Raw genomic sequence first — 17,780 nt, forward strand, 5'->3', positions numbered from 1 at the left:
GTATTCACAGAAGGCACTTACTCATTTCGGTATTCACAGAGGTTAGTAGTCCTAACTCTAGGACTCCTAAATGCCTTCTGTGAATACCGAAAGTCTTAAAATTAGGATTTTTCTCAGTTTAGGAGTCCTAAAGTTAGGAGTCCAAACTTTACTGCTACTAAATTGAGAAAAATCCTAATTTTAAGACTTTCGGTATTTACAGAAGGCATTTAGGAGTCCTAAAGATAGGAGTACTAACTTCTGTGAATACCGAAATGAGTAAGTGCCTTTTGTGAATACCGAAATGAGTAAGTTCATTCTGTGAATACCAAAATAGTAGTACGTTTAGGATTGAGTCTTCAGTTCATTCTGTGTGTGATATTATTAATTGGGATCCCAAGGTCTACGGCCTCCCTGTGAAGCCTAATGAGCAGGGGTTCTAATGCTAATACAAACAGCAGTGGCGACAGGAGGCATCCTTGCCTGGTACCCTAGGATATAGAATAAACAGAAAATATATGAGAGCCTGTCTGAGCCGTAGAAGCAGAGTATAGTAGTTCTACCCATCTCAAGTATCCTCTTGGAATACCAAATCTTTCCATAAAAGCTAGCCTGTAAGCCCAAACAAGTTTATCAAACAATTGCCGCATAGCCAGAGAGATGCACCCAGTTTTGCAAGAAAGGTCCGCTGCAGCTTTCATTATATAGTGGAGGTGTCTGATATTCAGGGAGGTACTGCGGCCCGGTACACAACCACATTGGTCAATGTTAATGAGTTTTGGAAGATAAGGGAGGAGGCGCTTAGCCAATATTTGACTGAGTATTTTATACTCAGTAGGTAATAAAGAAAGGGGGCACTAACCTGACATGTCACAGAGGGTAATATTGTCAAGGGGGTTTATCTCCGCTTTTTTGGCTTTAAAAGCCAAGAAAGCGGAGATAAAATTATTTCCCTAATACCTAGCTATCGCTAAGACCAGTTAGCGACAGCTAGTAGGAGATAGCGACCATCTTAGGCCCCGCTTTGCATGTCAGTGAAATTTATCACTAATGACATGCAAAGTGGGCGTGCCAAGATGTTAGCGACTGGAAACAGTCGCTAACATCGCTATCTCCTATTATCAACTTTTGGAGATATTCGCCCTAAGCGCAAATATATCCAAAAGCTAACACCTGTCCTGAGCAGTTCTTAGCCATGTTATCGAATGGTAGGTGGATAACATGGCTAAGAGCATTAGCTCGGTAATGCATGAATATCGCTGACTTTTCAGCGATATTCATGCATTTTGGCCGATTTTTATCACTTAGGAGATAAACCTTGATTATAGCAAGGTTCCTAAGCGATAAAAATCGCCGCAGCTCGGCGATAAAAATATTGCCGCTAAGCCAAGATAGCGATAATTATAGCTAGTTGTTGGTAATATGCCCCTGAGATCTCTATTCGGTTTGGGGAGAGAAGCGACTAACGCTTGCATGGTTGTCAAAAGAAGAGTGTGTCTCTCTAGCGCCATCTTGTAGAGGCTCCCTAAACATGGGGTCAATTGCTCGGCATACGCTGAATAAAATTCTGCAGGTAAACCATCCAGACCCGGAGTTTTATTTCTGGGGAGGTCCTTGATGGCTTCTATAATGTCAGTTTTAGAGATAGGGGCTTCTAATTCTGATTGGGCATCTGTTGTTAGTTTAGGATATGGAAGGTCATCCAAAAAGGCAGCTAAGTATTCATATGATACAACAGCCGGAGCACTGTACAGATTTTTGTAATATGTACAGAATGCCATATTGATGTCTACCTGAGTAAAAACAACGGTACCATCCGGGAGAGAAATTTCTGTTATCGGGACATGGGATGGAACATCACGTATAAGGTGACATAAGGTTACATTGTATGTGCCCGTGTCTCCTCCCAGCTCCCGCCTCCCAGCTGCCCCGCCCACGCTCCGCCCCCTCCACTCTCCATTTATGTCCAATGACCCAACGCGCAGCGTCCACGCGCTACGGCCGCGCCGAAGGTGCGCCAAAGGTAAGCCCATCTACGCCCGTCCGCCCCTGGACCACGCCCAGCGCCAGTCCCCCTGGTTCCCGTAATGCCCAGCCCACTCGCATCACTTACGATGCCACCACCCTCCTAGCCCTTAACCCCGGCCGTTCCCCCAACTGCGTCCAAGCCGCTCCTGGACACACCCATGGACCCTTCTCTTGCAACTCCTGCAAGTTCGACGGCACCAAAACCAACTCCTCATCCTCCAACACCAATCAGAGACCTGACACCAACCACCTAAAATGCATCCTGCTCAACACCCGCTCGGTCCACAGACATGCCATCGACCTCTGGAATCTACTAGACACCATCTCACCGGACGTCGCCTTCCTAACAGAAACATGGATGAACGCCTCCTCAGCCCCAGACATCACCATTGCCATCCCGGAAGGATACAAGATCATCCGTAAGGACCGCATCCAGCAAACAGGAGGAGGCATCGCTATCGTCCATAAGAACTCCATCCGCGTCTCAACCAGCTCAGACGTCAACCTTACCAGCGCCGAACACCTCCACTTCCAGATCCACACCGACCCCAAGACCACACTCAGAGGCACCCTCCTCTACCGGCCTCAAGGACCCCGTACACAATTCAGTGACGACATCACTGACTTTATCACTCCACACGCCCTCCCCTCCGAGGACTACATTCTATTGGGAGACCTCAATATTCACCTGGAAAAGAGCAACGACAGCAGCGCCACCACCCTTCTGGACAATCTTGCCAACCTCGGACTCAAACAACTTGTCACTACCCCCACCCACATTGCAGGTCACACACTCGACCCCATCTTCACCTCCAGCAAACATGTCTCAATCAGTCACACCACAGCTCTTCATTGGACGGACCACAGCTGCGTTCACTTTACCTACAATAAGACCACAATCCATAACCATCCTCAACCCACCCTGCGAAGAAACTGGAACAAAATCACCATCGACCAGATCTCCTCATCGCTTCTTCTAAACTCTCCCGCCCACTCCCCAAACCCCGACCAAGCAGCCATTAACCTCACCCAATGGCTATCCAACAGCGCCGACATCCTAGCACCATTGAAAAAACGCCAAAGCAAACTAGGCAGCAAAAACGCCTCCTGGTTCAACGATGATCTTAAGAAATCGAAGAAACTTTGTCGCTCCCTCGAGAAGGCCTAGAAAGAAGACCCAAACACCAACACCAGGGACGCCTTCAAAAACGCCACCAACTTATCCGATCTGCCAAGAAAGCCGCATTCAAAGACCGACTAGATAACAACGCCCACAACAGCAAGGAATTATTCAACATCGTCAAAGAATTTACCAACCCATCAGCCAACTCCAACGACATCACCCCCTCCCAAGCCCTCTGCAACTCCCTAGCTTCCTTCTTCCACAACAAAATCGCAGACATCCACAACAGCTTCGACAGCCGACCCGGACACCAACCCACCCAACCTTCTTCAGGACCTTCACCCCCCTTGAACATCCTTAACGACTGGAACCCAATCTCCACTGAGGACACCATCCGCCTGATGAACTCCATCCACTCAGGATCCCCAACGGACCCATGCCCTCACCACATCTTCAACAAAGCAGACTCCATCATAGCACCACACCTCCGAGATGTCATCAACTGCTCCCTCAACTCCGCCACCTTCCCGGAAAGCTGGAAACACGCAGAACTCAGCGCCCTTCTGAAAAAACACTCAGCTGACCCCACCGAACTCAAAAACTACCGCCCCATCTCGCTTCTTCCATTCCCGGCCAAAGTCATCGAGAAAGCTGTCAACAACCAGCTCGCCACCTTCCTCGAAACCAACAAATCCCTCGACCCCTCACAGTCCGGCTTCCGAGCCAAACACAGCACTGAGACCGCACTTATCGCAGCAACAGACGACATTCGAACTCTACTGGACCATGGAGACACAGTCGCCCTCATCCTCCTCGACCTCTCTGCAGCCTTCGACACAGTCTGTCATAGCACCCTTCTACAGCGCCTCAGAAACGTCGGAATCCAAGGAAAAGCACTTGAATGGATCACCTCGTTCCTCACCGGAAGAACCCAGAGAGTCCGCCTCCCACCATTCAAGTCAGAGGCCTCAGAAGTAATCTGCGGCGTGCCACAAGGATCGTCACTCAGCCCCACCCTCTTCAACGTATACATGAGCCCCCTTGCGGCCATCGCTCGCCAACACAATCTCAACATCATCTCCTACGCTGACGACACTCAACTGATCCTCTCACTCACCAAAGACCCTAACACCGCCAAAACCAACTTACACGAAGGAATGAAAGAAGTAGCCGAGTGGATGAAGCACAGCCGTCTTAAACTGAACTCAGACAAAACAGAAGTCCTCATCTTAGGCACCTCCCCCTCCGCCTGGGATGACTCTTGGTGGCCAGAGGCCCTTGGAAAAGCCCCCATCCCGACGGACCATGCACGGAACCTGGGTGTCATCCTGGACTCCTCACTCTCGATGACCAGACAAGTCAACGCCGTTTCATCATCTTGCTTCAACATTCTTTGCATGCTTAAAAAAACATTTTGCTGGATCCCCACAGAAACTAGAAAAACGGTCACCCACGCACTGGTCACGAGCCGCCTGGACTACGGAAACACCCTATACGCCGGTATCACCGCAAAACTCCAGAAAAAACTCCAACGCATCCAGAACGCTTCAGCCAGGCTCATACTAGACATCCCGCGTAAAGAACACATCTCTGGTCACCTGAAAAACCTCCACTGGCTCCCCGTAAATAAGAGGATTACTTTCCGTCTCCTAACCCACGCACACAACGCACTTCACGAACTTGGACCCGAATGCCTCAACACACGACTGTCCTTCTACACCCCTTCCCGTCTGCTACGATCCTCCAACCAAGCCCTTGCCACTGTACCTCGCATCAACAAAACCACCATGGGAGGTAGATCCTTCTCCTACCTGGCAGCTAAAACCTGGAACTCACTTCCCACTCACCTTCGGCTTACTCAGAACCACCTAGCATTCAGAAAGCAACTTAAAACTTGGATATTCGACAAGTAATTCCACACCCTTCCTCAAGCGCCTTGAGACCCTATGGGTATGTAGCGCGCTATATAAATCTCTTGACTTGACTTGACTTGACTGAGCTAGAAGGGTCCCTGACCTATCTGCGTCTTTATGACCATGCTGAGTGTATGCATTATAGTCTATTTTTTTTTAACTGTTTATTAACGACTACGGAAAAACAGATTATCACAGTACAATGATATGCAATAACGATATGCCACAGTCCTTTCTTTTTCTCCCCATGAACCCTGTAAACCCATGTTATTGAAGGTATGGCAGCATACATCAAAACTAAAGTATTTAATACACTCAATCAATATACTCCCCTTTAGCAACACCTCAACCTACCTCAACTGTGATACCCCCCTCCCTCCCCAGGTGGTGTGGGTGTGCATAAGATGCATTATAGTCTATTAGGCGAAGTTGTTCAATGAGTTCAGCATGTTTAATTCTGGCTTCTTGTAGCCGTGCATGTTGAGATGGATGAGAAATGGTTGAGTTTTCAAGTTTATTGAGAGAGTCTTCTACTAAAGCTAGGCGTTTCCTGCCGTGCTCCCAAGGTGGCCCCTATCAGCTGTGCCTCATATCACTGTTTTAAAAGCATCCCAGTCGACTAAGTGGGAGGACGCAGATTCGTTGGTTTTTGGCAAAGTAATTAGTAATAACTGTACCTAGTTTATTTTAAAAAACCTGGTCCTCCCGAGTTCCATGGCCGCCAAGTTGGTACAGGGGTGGGAGCCCTCCCCCATTCAAGTATCATCTCTAGCGGGTTATGGTCAGACAATGTTTTCCCGAGGTACGTAGACTCAATCATCTGGGACAACAGGGACATGGAACAAAAGATTCTATCTATTCTAGTGTGCAACTGGTGTGGAGGGGAGTAGAATGAATATTCCTGACTATTGGGATGCTGTGAACGCCATACATCTTGCATTGTCCAACCCGTGGAGCGAGAGAGTGGTTTTGGTGGGTGTCAGGAAGTCTGCCGCTCTGTGTGTTCCCAGAGTGTGCGAGGTCGTAAGGTAGTCAAGGTCGGAGCAAGACAGGTCAGAGAAACAAAACCAGCTGAAAATAGCCCCTGGGTAGACAGAGATGAGGATCTCTGGTCAAAAACAATGTAACAAAAGTCCTGTGCACACGAAAGTGGTACGTAGGGCCCGATTCAAAGAATGAACTTAAGACTCAATCCTAAATTTACTACTATTTTGGTATTCACAGAATGCACTTACTACTTTTGGCATTCACAGAATGCACTTACTACTTTTGGTATTCACAGAATGAACTTACTACTTTTGGTATTCACAGAAGTTGGGATTTTGTCTTAAGTTTGTCTTAAGACAAACTTAAGACAGACTTAAGACAAACTTAAGACAGACTTAAGACAGGCTTAAGTTAGGATTTTGTCTTAAGTTTGTCTTAAGTCTGTCTTGTTTGTCTTAAGACAAACTTAAGACAAAATCCTAACTTCTGTGAATTCCAAAAGTAGTAAGTGCATTCTGTGAATACCAAAATAGTAGTAAGTTTAGGATTGAGTCTTAAGTTCATTCTGTGAAGCGGGCCCGTAGTTCTCAGGTGATAACCAGAATTAGAGAGGTTCTTTGAGCGAAGTAATATACTTTGACAGAGGTTTTTTTTAAAGAAAAGTTTTAATTTATCGGCATTGAAAATCAGTACAAACAAGAGCCCAAAAGACGACACGTGTTTCGTCACACCATGTACGGGTGGTGACTCATCAGGGCTGTATTGGTGCAGTCTCGAGTAGAAGCGCGCTAGAGGAGTGAGAGTGGGGGTCAAGAGACGCCGAGGGAGGCGATCCTCGCTCCGGGTGGGGGTGGTCGTGAAAATTCCCGAGTGCAGTACGAGGACAGGTGCGTCCTGGAGAACGAGCTTAATTCAGTGGAGGCACGGGTCGTGCGCACTACCGCACGACCCGTGCCTCCACTGAATTAAGCTTGTTCTCCAGGACGCATCCGTCCTCGTACCACTCGGGAATTTTCACGACCACCCCCACCCGGAGCGAGGATCGCCTTCTTCGCGGTCTCTTGACCCCCACTCTCACTCCTCCAGCGCGCTTCTACTCGAGACTGCACCAATACAGCCCTGATGAGTCACCACCCGTACATGGTGTGACGAAACACGTGTCGTCTTTTGTGCTCTTGTTTGTACTGATTTTCAATGCCGATAAATTATAACTTTCCTTCAAAAAAACCCTCTGTCAAAGTATATTACTTCGCTCAAAGAACCTCTCTAATTCTGGTTATCACCTGAGAACTACGTACCCATTTTGTGTGCACAGGACATTTGTTACATTGTCCAACCCGTGGCCCAAGCATGTGGGCCTCTAGCGAAGGCGGAGTAAGAGGTGTTAAAAATTTGTCCTTTTCATTTTTTGCACATTTTGTTGACTTCTGAGTTAGTTAAATGTGTTTCCTGAAAAAGAGCTATTTTGACTTTTTGCCTATTCCGCTGGGCGTACATTCTGTGACGTTTGTGGTTAGATCCCATTACCCGCACATTTCTTGACAATATTTTGTATTTACCTAACCATGCCATACAGCATCACATCGATACAAAGGAGTGCCCTAGGGAAAAGTGAAGAACACAATACATTACATGACATAGGGTGGACCAGGAACCAACCCCCCCCCCCCCTTATGAACTATAACAACCAATACTAGGGCCAACAATCAACTTACATTGGTCCACACATGCTAAAATTGACTAAATCTAAACGGTCATAAAATGCAGTAACTGCAGGGAGGTGGGTCCTATACCATGCATGATCTAACCATTACATACAGAGCTACATTCCTGGCGGGACCCTATAGTATGTTAGTCTTAAGCAGAAACCCGAGTAAGAAAAAGACATAGGACCCGATTCACAGAACTAATTTAAGACAAAATCCTAAACTTACTACTTTTGGTATTCACAGAAGTTAGGATTTTGTCTTAAGTTTGTCTTAAGACAGACTTAAGACAGACTTAAGTTAGGATTCTGTCTTAAGTCTGTCTTAAGTCTGTCTTAAGACAAACTTAAGAAAAAATCCTAACTTCTGTGAATACCAAAAGTAGTAAGTTTAGGATTTTGTCTTAAGTTAGTTCTGTGAATCGGGCCCATAGATTATGAGTACATGAATAATGTCATACTTCCCATCATCAGGTCAAGATCAGGCAATAATCGTGAGAGATCCACGGGGGTCGATCTGCAACGTCAGCCAAATAGGTCCTTTACAATTTGCGGGGTAATCGAGGGAAATGGGGTATTGCTCTCAGAGTCTGACACAATCACGTTATCATCAGATTGTTCCGTTGACATGACTTGCTTGGGGTCATGCATGGAGGCAGCCGCTGCTAACGCCGACTCCTGTTCCATTAGGGCTCGCTCCGGTGAAGGTTTCTTAGTGGACAATGTTTGCATTGTCCTTCTGCGACGGGACCCAGGCTTGTTTGTTTGTATCTGAGCTCGTCCTAGTTGTTGATCTATATTGTCCAGAGCCTGGGAGGGTAAAGTAGCTTCAAGCCAAGCGTTTGCTGTCTCAGGGCAGTCAAAAAAGTGGGCTTTCTGATCGTAAATAATCTTCAGTCATGCCACAAACTGTAGGGCATACTTCAAGTTCAGGGCCTGAAGTTTCCGCTTGAGTGGTTGATAAGAAGCCCTTTGACACTGCAGTTACATTGTATAGTCTTGGTAAAGAGAGATCCGGGTATTTTTTTACTGATTAGGAGCATTTTCTCTGGCTTTTTGTAGTAAATGGTCACGTTCCCTATAATTAAAGTGGTCTGGGTGGCATTCCTGCAGTTGGCTTGCCCGGATACGGTGTGTACGTTCCACACAAAATAAGGTAGAAAGGCCTTCTGGGGCTACATGATCTCTCAGCCAATTTTCAACAAACCGGGTCACATTGGGGCCTTCTGAACGTTCCGACAGCTCAATAATGCGGACATTATTGCGTCTGGCTCGCCCCTCTGCGTCTTTGACTCTGTCGAGCAGAGTAGTCACTTGCTTTTGTGGTTGTGACAACTGAACAGAGTGTTCCTTATGTTGTGGTGCAAGGTCCAGCAGTGTCTGTGCATGATCTTTGACCGTGTCAGAGAGTTTATTATGATCTGCACGCAGGAGGGTAAAACCAGAGGTGAGAGTGCCAAGCTGTTGCTCGATAGAGTGGCGCGAGTCCCTTATTTCAAGGAGAATTTGGTCCAATATATCAGGAGGGGGCGACATGGCTGTTGGTGGGACACAACTTATTGATGATGTTTGAGACGCCGAGTCAGAGTACCCCTGAAGTGGTGTTTCTGTGACAGGCACCTCATGTTGCTTCCCCTTTATGCGTCCCATCATGATGCTTGTGATGCGTTACTAGAGGAAGAAGGGCCACCCGGCTGCGGTCTTAAGGCAGAGAGGCTGAGCTAGTGATTGTGTCAATGAGCCAAGCTGGAGTGGCGGTGTGGCAGCAGGAGGGTGACAAGCGTTAAGCTATATACCCTAACTGGTGTAGTCAGACGAGACAGGGCCGTACCCTAACTATGTACTGTGTTGCGCCAACCAGCCACCATAGGTAACACACTAGGCTAAGAAAATCTCACTTGTGCTGCGTAGTGAGAAGTCGCTCAGACCCAGCCTGGGGGCAGAACTGGTGGAGAGCAGCCGGCCACCGGCCCACTCTCCACACAATGAATCACAAGGGCCCTCAATTATCCACTCACATAACTCCTCGGGCATGCGCTAAGAGACCCTTGCAATAACAAGAGGAGGCCGCTGCGCAACCACTGGTGATCGAAATATCCCCAAACAATAGTCAGCGTGGTCAAGACTGTGCTTTAATGAGGGGCACATCACTCAGGCCATTCAGGGTGGGCAAGCAGCCAGCTACACAGCGCCCATCAGTAGCAGAGCCCAAAGGGGGCGAGAAAAGAGAAGCATTCCAACCGTCAATCCAACCCAAGCATGGGGACACAGTCAATGTCGCTGCAGCCTGCTGTTGATTAAGGGATGATGCAGTAGATTCTTTGTCTCAGACCGCCCACTTATACAAATAAAGTACAAGGACCCGGCCTTAACCGCTTTGTAATGGGGTCCATAGCAGTAATTGAATGTCAAAGGATTTTGGACCCCCCATGAGTGTCAGGCACATGTACCGTCTCACCTCAGTGCCAGTGAATAAGTATATTCCTTTTATGTGCCAATATCCGGGAGCAAGGGCCGAGAGAGGACAGGCCGACCCCTTAAGGGAGAGACTCCAGCAGTATTGGTGCACAGGCCCCAGTGCCTGCGGGAAGGCAGGAAACACGTTGCTGCCGTCAAGGCCCTGTGACACAGCTGACATGATGACGCAAAGCTTTTCCCGGTGATCGTGGGGCTCCACGGGATTGATATTGCAGCCGATCGGGTCCTACTGCCCCACCGTCTTATAGGGGGAAAGTTACAGTAGAACTGCCCCCAGGTTCCTCTGTGACAACAGGATAGTCCAGGACCCAGCCGGGAGCTCTGTTAAGATGCTTGCAGTTAGCCACGCCTCTCATATGTGTGATTGCAGTTTATTTATGACATTTGTAATTTTTAGGGATGTGAGAATGTCAAAAACATTTTCATGGGGCCATGGGGCACATAGGGATTACTGGGTCCAACCTTGGTAGTTAAGGCCTTTTACTCCTGATGTTTCGGGGCCCGACCTACTATGGATCCCGCTCAACTGGTCAATTAGTCCTTATGCACTTGACTGTTAGAGGTAGCTGTGGTAGAGCAGTCAAGGCTCCCTCGGGAGGGATGCAGATAAAGGTCAGTGAACACGACTCATAACTCAAAGTGTGAACAGAAGGAACAACAAAATCAACCTCCTGCCAAATACTGGCTTTTGTAAGAAAAAGTAGTATTTTATTTCTAACTCTGCACATGCAAAGACATGGGACATTCAAATGCAACAACACAATCCCCCTTGAAGTTGGGGCTCTCTTAGTTGTGAGGTGAATCATTGTCCCGCATCAAGGAATGCAAACTATTAGGCCATACACAAGAATTCCCTTTGACTCTTTAGGATTTTGGTCAAAAGTGTCTAAAGTGCCACAAAACCTTCATAGCGAATCCTGCAGGGCCCATAGGCCCTAATTAAAGTCTTACCCGCTCCTGGAGCATGGAAGCCTTTGGCGTTACAGCATGTGCCCTCAGCGTGGGCACTTGCAAGATAAAATCCTGCTTGGAGAGGTCAGGCAGCTCACAATACATGAGGCAGTATCAGGCTCACTCTTTGGAGTGGTGCAGGCCACTCTCCCCAGTGATCGGGGCAGCTTCCATCTCTCAGCGGTGCTGTAAATCAATTTCTCCCTGGTGGGGGCGGAAATCATCCACACTGGAGTCCTGTGAGGGCACGTTGTCCACTTTGGCATTCTACTGGTCCATGGGGGTCAGTCAGGGCAGATCCTTCGGTGCGGCTTGATCCGGCGTTCACAACTTCACCACAGCCCCGGGTGACGGGCCAAAATCTTTGATGATTAGCACACAGGGTTGCTGAGGCAACTTCGTTATGCAGCGTAGATTCCTCAGGTGAAATTGCCCACACCATGGCAGACCCTCCTGCCATACAGGGTTGTTGCTCAGGCATTCATGAGTCCTGGCTCGCTGGTCACACAACTTCTCCACCTGTGACCCCCTGTGGCATACTGGGTCATTGCAACAAAGCTGTGTGGGTTCGGCACCCTCCACACAGCGCTCAGTACATAACTCAGTCACCATGGCCCTCTCCCGGCATATGGGGTTGGCAATACCAGTCTTGCACATGGGCTATGACTATTGTCATGTCACTGTATCCAAATTCCATCTGCTCACCTGATGGAGAAGTTGATGCTGATGGGAGACACACTCATCCCACATACTTCAAACAACGTATCCTTTCCTATCTATGAATTAGGAGGTTTATCACTCAGTGGACCTGTCGCTCCTGGCCAGGATGGTGAGCAGAAACTCTTGTTTACCCGTTTGTTTCCCACCCACCACCCAGTGGAGATCCCCCTCAGTACATATTTTCCCATTCCTCGGGGGACTGCTGAGAAGATGGATTGCCAACACCTTGGGGCAAATTTATTAACATTGGCTCCTCAGCCTCTTTACACCTATCCATGTTATAGGTCCAATGCCGTACCATCTGAGGGGCCTCGCTCCCCATCTGCACACAGCAGCCCGCCTTGCCACCGCTTAGGCAGTTTTACAGAGGGTCAGTGTGCATCTGTCAGCATCACTTCTGCCCAGATCCACAGGGATATCAACTGAGGAGTGAGCACCAGGTCATCACCTACCACCTGGGATAGTCAACTTTGTATCCCTGAACATCATCCCTACAGCTGTGGTCATTTCCAGAGAGTATGCAGTAGGGTATCCTGCCTGCTGCAGTATTAAGGGAAATCCCACCCAAATGGTCAGCTCCCCTAATCAGGTAGCATATCAGCTAAATCAACAACATCCTCAGATGCTTTGCTAAAGCAATTATAGATGCTAAAAAGCATATAACCAATTCCTAGTAGTGAACTACTTCAATGAAATCATTAGGTAATGAGAGAGGTGATGGTTTTGGGGTCCCCCCTAACCTAGGGGGAGGACTGAGCAGATTCCTTGAACACAAAGAGCATAAACAAAAAGCACATCTTGTTGAACTTCGGTGGTGGTCCCATCCTCTTAGGACCACCCCAAGCACAGTTATTGGCAAAAAAACAATCCTAACCAAAGGTCCTGTAGCGCATTATGGGACGAGATTAGCAGTGGGCAGTGAATAATATAGTATCCAATATCAAAATAATTCTACAAAGAGCTGCAGTTCACCTAGTCTTTACTAGATGTCCCTCATGAGTCAAATGCAAAACCATTGAAACCCTTTCATCAATCATTTGCATTTGACTTGTGAGGGATATCTAGTAATCACCAGTTGAACTTTGTAGAATTATTTTGATATTGGATACTATGTAATATTCACTGCCCACTGCTAATCCCATCCCATAATGCTTTGCAGGGCCTTTGGTTGGGATTGTTTTTTTGCCAATAAGTGTGCTTGCGGTGGTCCTAGGAGGATGGGACCACCACTGAATCATTCAATAAAATGTGCTTTTTGTTTCCAAGACATCTGCTTGGTACTCCCCCTAGGTTAGGGAGGATACCAAAATCATCACCTCTCTCACTGCCTGCTAATTTTCCAATTTCACTTTTGTGAAAATACTATATGCTTCTTTTATCATAAATGGCTCGGTGCGGAATGCCATTTGTAATAAATTCACATTGCAGACAAGTACACAGTGACATCAGTTACACCATCTCTTTTGGCCTTTGAGGTCCCCAAGTTCAAAGAATGTCCTGGCTGTTGTTCCCCTCCCCTCCCCCTCTCCCCTTCCCCCACCCCCCTATACATTAACTTGACATCTTGGGGCATACTGCGGTAGAATGCCATCCATTGTAACAGCATTTTCTAGAGTATATGGCGATCACCATACTCATTGCGGCAACTTAGGATCCTCGAACTAACTACGCGGGTCGATATCCGCCCATGGAACTACATTTCCCATGAGGTGGAGAACGTGTGAGGACGGTGGCGCCCCACGTGACGACGCCGATGACGCAGTCACGTGGGACGCTCCAAACCGGTATTGATATCCTTTAAAGTACGGAGAGACACCGCGCGTATCTCTCTGCGCGGTGTCATGGTCTGCAGGTGATTAAACAGGGACTCGCCTACAGAACGGTAAGGAGAGGGCTTGACGGGGTAAGCGCATAGAGCACATTTGATGGCATAGACCCAAAGGAGGCGCAACAACGCCAGACATTGTTTTAGCGTGTGTAAACAGAGTTGCACATCGGGAGATGGAGGCATCTAAGGTAACATCGTCTCCCTTATGCATTCCATTGCTTTTCATTCCAGATTGTGTTCTTTGGCGTCCCTCCCACCGGACACCAGTTCGAGTTTGTTAATACTATAAACTCGGTAAGTGCATGATTACACGTACACTCTTTTGGAGTGAGAACACTGAGACAGGAAGAGCAGTAGGTTGTAGTATGATGACGGCCCCATGAACATCGAAGGGGCTAGGTTTTAGATACGAATGACCACGCAAAATGTGAGGCACTGGACGTTTTAAAGGGCTTGCATCCTGTATTCATCACGTTAAATATGTGCAAGCGATTACACTTATTTTGAGCAGGACCCATGGTATAATTTGTTACCGGGATTTAAGCTCACCATTAGATAAGGGGTCCCAATGGGTTTTTACTTTAAAGAGACATAATGAAAAGAGATTGATAGTAAGTACATGTGACCACTAAGAGTGTCTGTACTATCTTCTCTTCTATTACGACAGTGAAATGTTCTCCCGCATTTGAGGGAACTGTCTCCACACACATCACGGTAGGGGTACGGATCTAGTGGACCTACCTCATCCCAGGGGTATCATCATCCGAAGTTCGGAGAAACCCAGAGTGGCACTGAATGCGACAGTCCTGAAGAAGACCGGAGTGACCCGATGGGCACATACAGAGCGGTCGAAACATGTTGACTCTGGCAGTGGTAGGAGGGAACTCTTGAGATTCCTAATTATCTCGTTGAGGCTTTTTCCCATCCTTTTCCTTCTTTTTAATCCTGATAGGGGTGTCAAGAAAAGTTAATAAAGGTTGTGTTCTAGTTGCCACCCTTAATCAGTTTTAATCACTTTTCCTAACTGCACCTTTCGTCGCACTTTTCAGTGGTGGTCACTTGCTGCTTGCACGGCTCTCACCAAGATTTGTGTTATATGTCGTCCATGTCTCCTTGTCTTGACTATATGTTTTGTTGAGAGAAGTTTATTATTTTTTCCCCCCTTCCTTATGCTCCGCCCTGTATGTGGCTACACCAGGGCGTATTGTAAGCAGGCCCGATGATGAACCATGTCACATTCTTCGGTATGTGAGTGAGGGCAGTTTTTTCAAATAGAGCGATTTGCCCTACTGGGGCTGTCTCTGTTTGTTTAATTTGATTTGTTTTTGTTATCCACTCTATACACCCCCTTGTGTGTACATTAGTGTTTCTTGGGGGTCTGGGGTGGTAGAGTATAAATTGACTTGACCCTCGCCCCTCTTTGGTGTTTAATAAAGTTGTTCTGCCCAGTGTATCCTATGCAGTGCCTGTTTCCATATCCGAAAGGTATAGAACTCACAATACCCCCAACAATTGGCCATCTGGTCAGAGTGGAGAGTGCTATGTGGGGGCTGCCCCCACATCGCAGCAGGTTCCTGGTCTCTGTCTCCACCACCCTCAAAAAAGATATCGGGAACTAAGTATGGCAAATTTTGTAAGATGTACAAAAATGTAGGGAGGGAAATCATTTTATATATTGCAGCTCTTTCCAACAAAGAGAGGAAGGCCACACCAATGTGCCACTGTAGCCAGTCAACACCCGGTCTAAGTTACTTTTGTGAAACAATTCCCGGTCTTTGATTACATATATACCTAGGTATGTGAACTCCACCTCTTTCCACAATAGCAAATCAGACCAGACTGTGAATGCCAGGATGTAAGGGGGTAAACTGTTGATGTTCCTCAGTTGATCCGATCTCCCAAAAATTAACCAAAAATGTGATGTATCTCCAGTACGTTCGGTATAGAGTCATCTGGGTCAGCCAGATAGAGTAAGATGTCATCTGCACCGAAGGAAATCTCATCCTCCCAATCACTATCCCATCTAAGACCCCTAAGCAATGCATCCCCGATCCAATTTGCCAGAGGTTCTATTGCTTCGGCAAATAATAGTGATGAGAGGGGCCAGCCCTGCCGTGTGCCCCTACTGAGCAGATGTATTCCTGCTTCCTGATACCTGTCTTGGAGCGGCTGCAGACACGTCTCTCTTTGTGGACTCCCTTCTCACTGGAATCCCTTGATGCCCTTGCCCCTAGATTGCCACGGGACTGCGTGGGCTGTGTAGGCCTCTCATTGGCATTGCCAAGGGGTCACTGAAGAACACCCAACAGGGCCATGTCCAGGCCTCACGTGCAATCCCAAGGGTGGTTCGTCCAATCGTCGAGATTGCTTTCACGAGCAGGCACCAGGTTGACCGGTACACACAGCTGTTTTCTGGGTGGGCAGCCCCCCATGGCGCCAAAGCTGCCTCTTTTGCTCTGGGTATTTCATAGGTACAGGCCTCCACTCTAGATGTCCAGTGCTCCTTTTCTGTTCTTAGTTATGCACTTGATTACAATAACACTCACAGTTCTTAGTCTGTAATTTATGGTGTGCCAGGTGTGTACTACATACTATTCTCTTCACACTCTAGTGCTGTGGCCTTGTGCCACACTTTTCTTTTCCTCTTCCATCTTCTTTTCTTTCCCTCTTCTCCTCTTCCTTTTCCAGTTCTAGCCTTGTTCCATCTTGTCAACCACTTCTTCCTTCAGACCAGACCTGCACTTCACTTGGACCTTCCTGGTCACGTCCTACCCCTAGGACTGACTCCTCGCCACTCTCGCTCCCCTGACTAGACCCCTAGCAGTGATCTTCCTATCACTGGGACCTCCCTGATCGCGACCTATCATAATTGTTGGAATGAAAACTTCTTTGTGTCATGGACCTCTCACAGGTGTCTTCTTCGTGGACCTATCACAGGTCTCCTCTTCGTGGACCTCTCACAGGTCTTCCCTTCGTGGACCTCTCACAGGTCTCCTCTACGGGGACCTCTCACAGGTCTCCTCTTCATGGACCTCTCACAGGTCTCCTCTTCGTGGACCTCTCACAGGTCTCCTCTTCGTGGACCTCTCACAGGTCTCCTCTTCGTGGACCTCTCACAGGTCTCCTCTTCGTGGACCTCTCACAAGTCTCCTCTTCGTGGACCTCTCACAGGTGTCTTCTTCATGGACCTCTCACAGGTCTCCTCTTTGTTGACCTCTCACAGGTCTCCTCTTCATGGACCTCTCACAGGTGTCTTCTTCATGGACCTCTCACAGGTCTCCTCTTTGTCGACCTCTCACAGGTGTCTTCTTCATGGACCTCTCACAGGCCTCCTCTTCGTGGACCTCTCACAGGTCTCCTCTTCCTGGACCTATCACAGGTCTCCTCTTCGTGGACCTCTCACAGGTGTCTTCTTCATGGACCTCTCACAGGTCTCCTCTTCGTGGACCTATCACAGGTCTCCTCATGGACCTCTCACAGGTCTTCTCTTTGTTGACTTCTCACAGGTCTCCTCTTCGTGGACCTCTCACAGGTCTCCTCTTTGTTGACCTCTCACAGGTCTCCTCTTCATGCCCCTCTCACAGGTGTCTTCTTCATGGACCTCTCACAGGTCTCCTCTTGGTGGACCTCTCACAGGTGTCTTCTTCATGGACCTCTCACAGGTCTCCTCTTCGTGGACCTCTCACAGGTCTCCTCTTCATGGACCTCTCACAGGTGTCTTCTTCATGGACCTCTCACAGGTGTCTTCTTCATGGCCCTCTCACAGGTCTCCTCTTCGTGGACCTCTCACAGGTCTCCTCTTCGTGGACCTCTCACAGGTCTCCTCTTCCTGGACCTATCACAGGTCTCCTCTTCGTGGACCTCTCACAGGTCTCCTCTTCGTGGACCTCTCACAGGTCTCCTCTTTATGGACCTCTCACAGGTCTCCTCTTCGTGGACCTCTTACAGGTCTCCTCTTCGTGGACCTCTCACAGGTCTCCTCTTCCTGGACCTATCACAGGTCTCCTCTTCGTGGACCTCTCACAGGTCTCCTCTTCCTGGACCTATCACAGGTCTCCTCTTCGTGGA

The sequence above is a fragment of the Lissotriton vulgaris genome, chromosome 1_1 (genome assembly GCF_964263255.1).
Source record: "Lissotriton vulgaris chromosome 1_1, aLisVul1.2, whole genome shotgun sequence".
Lineage (NCBI taxonomy): Eukaryota > Metazoa > Chordata > Amphibia > Caudata > Salamandridae > Lissotriton > Lissotriton vulgaris.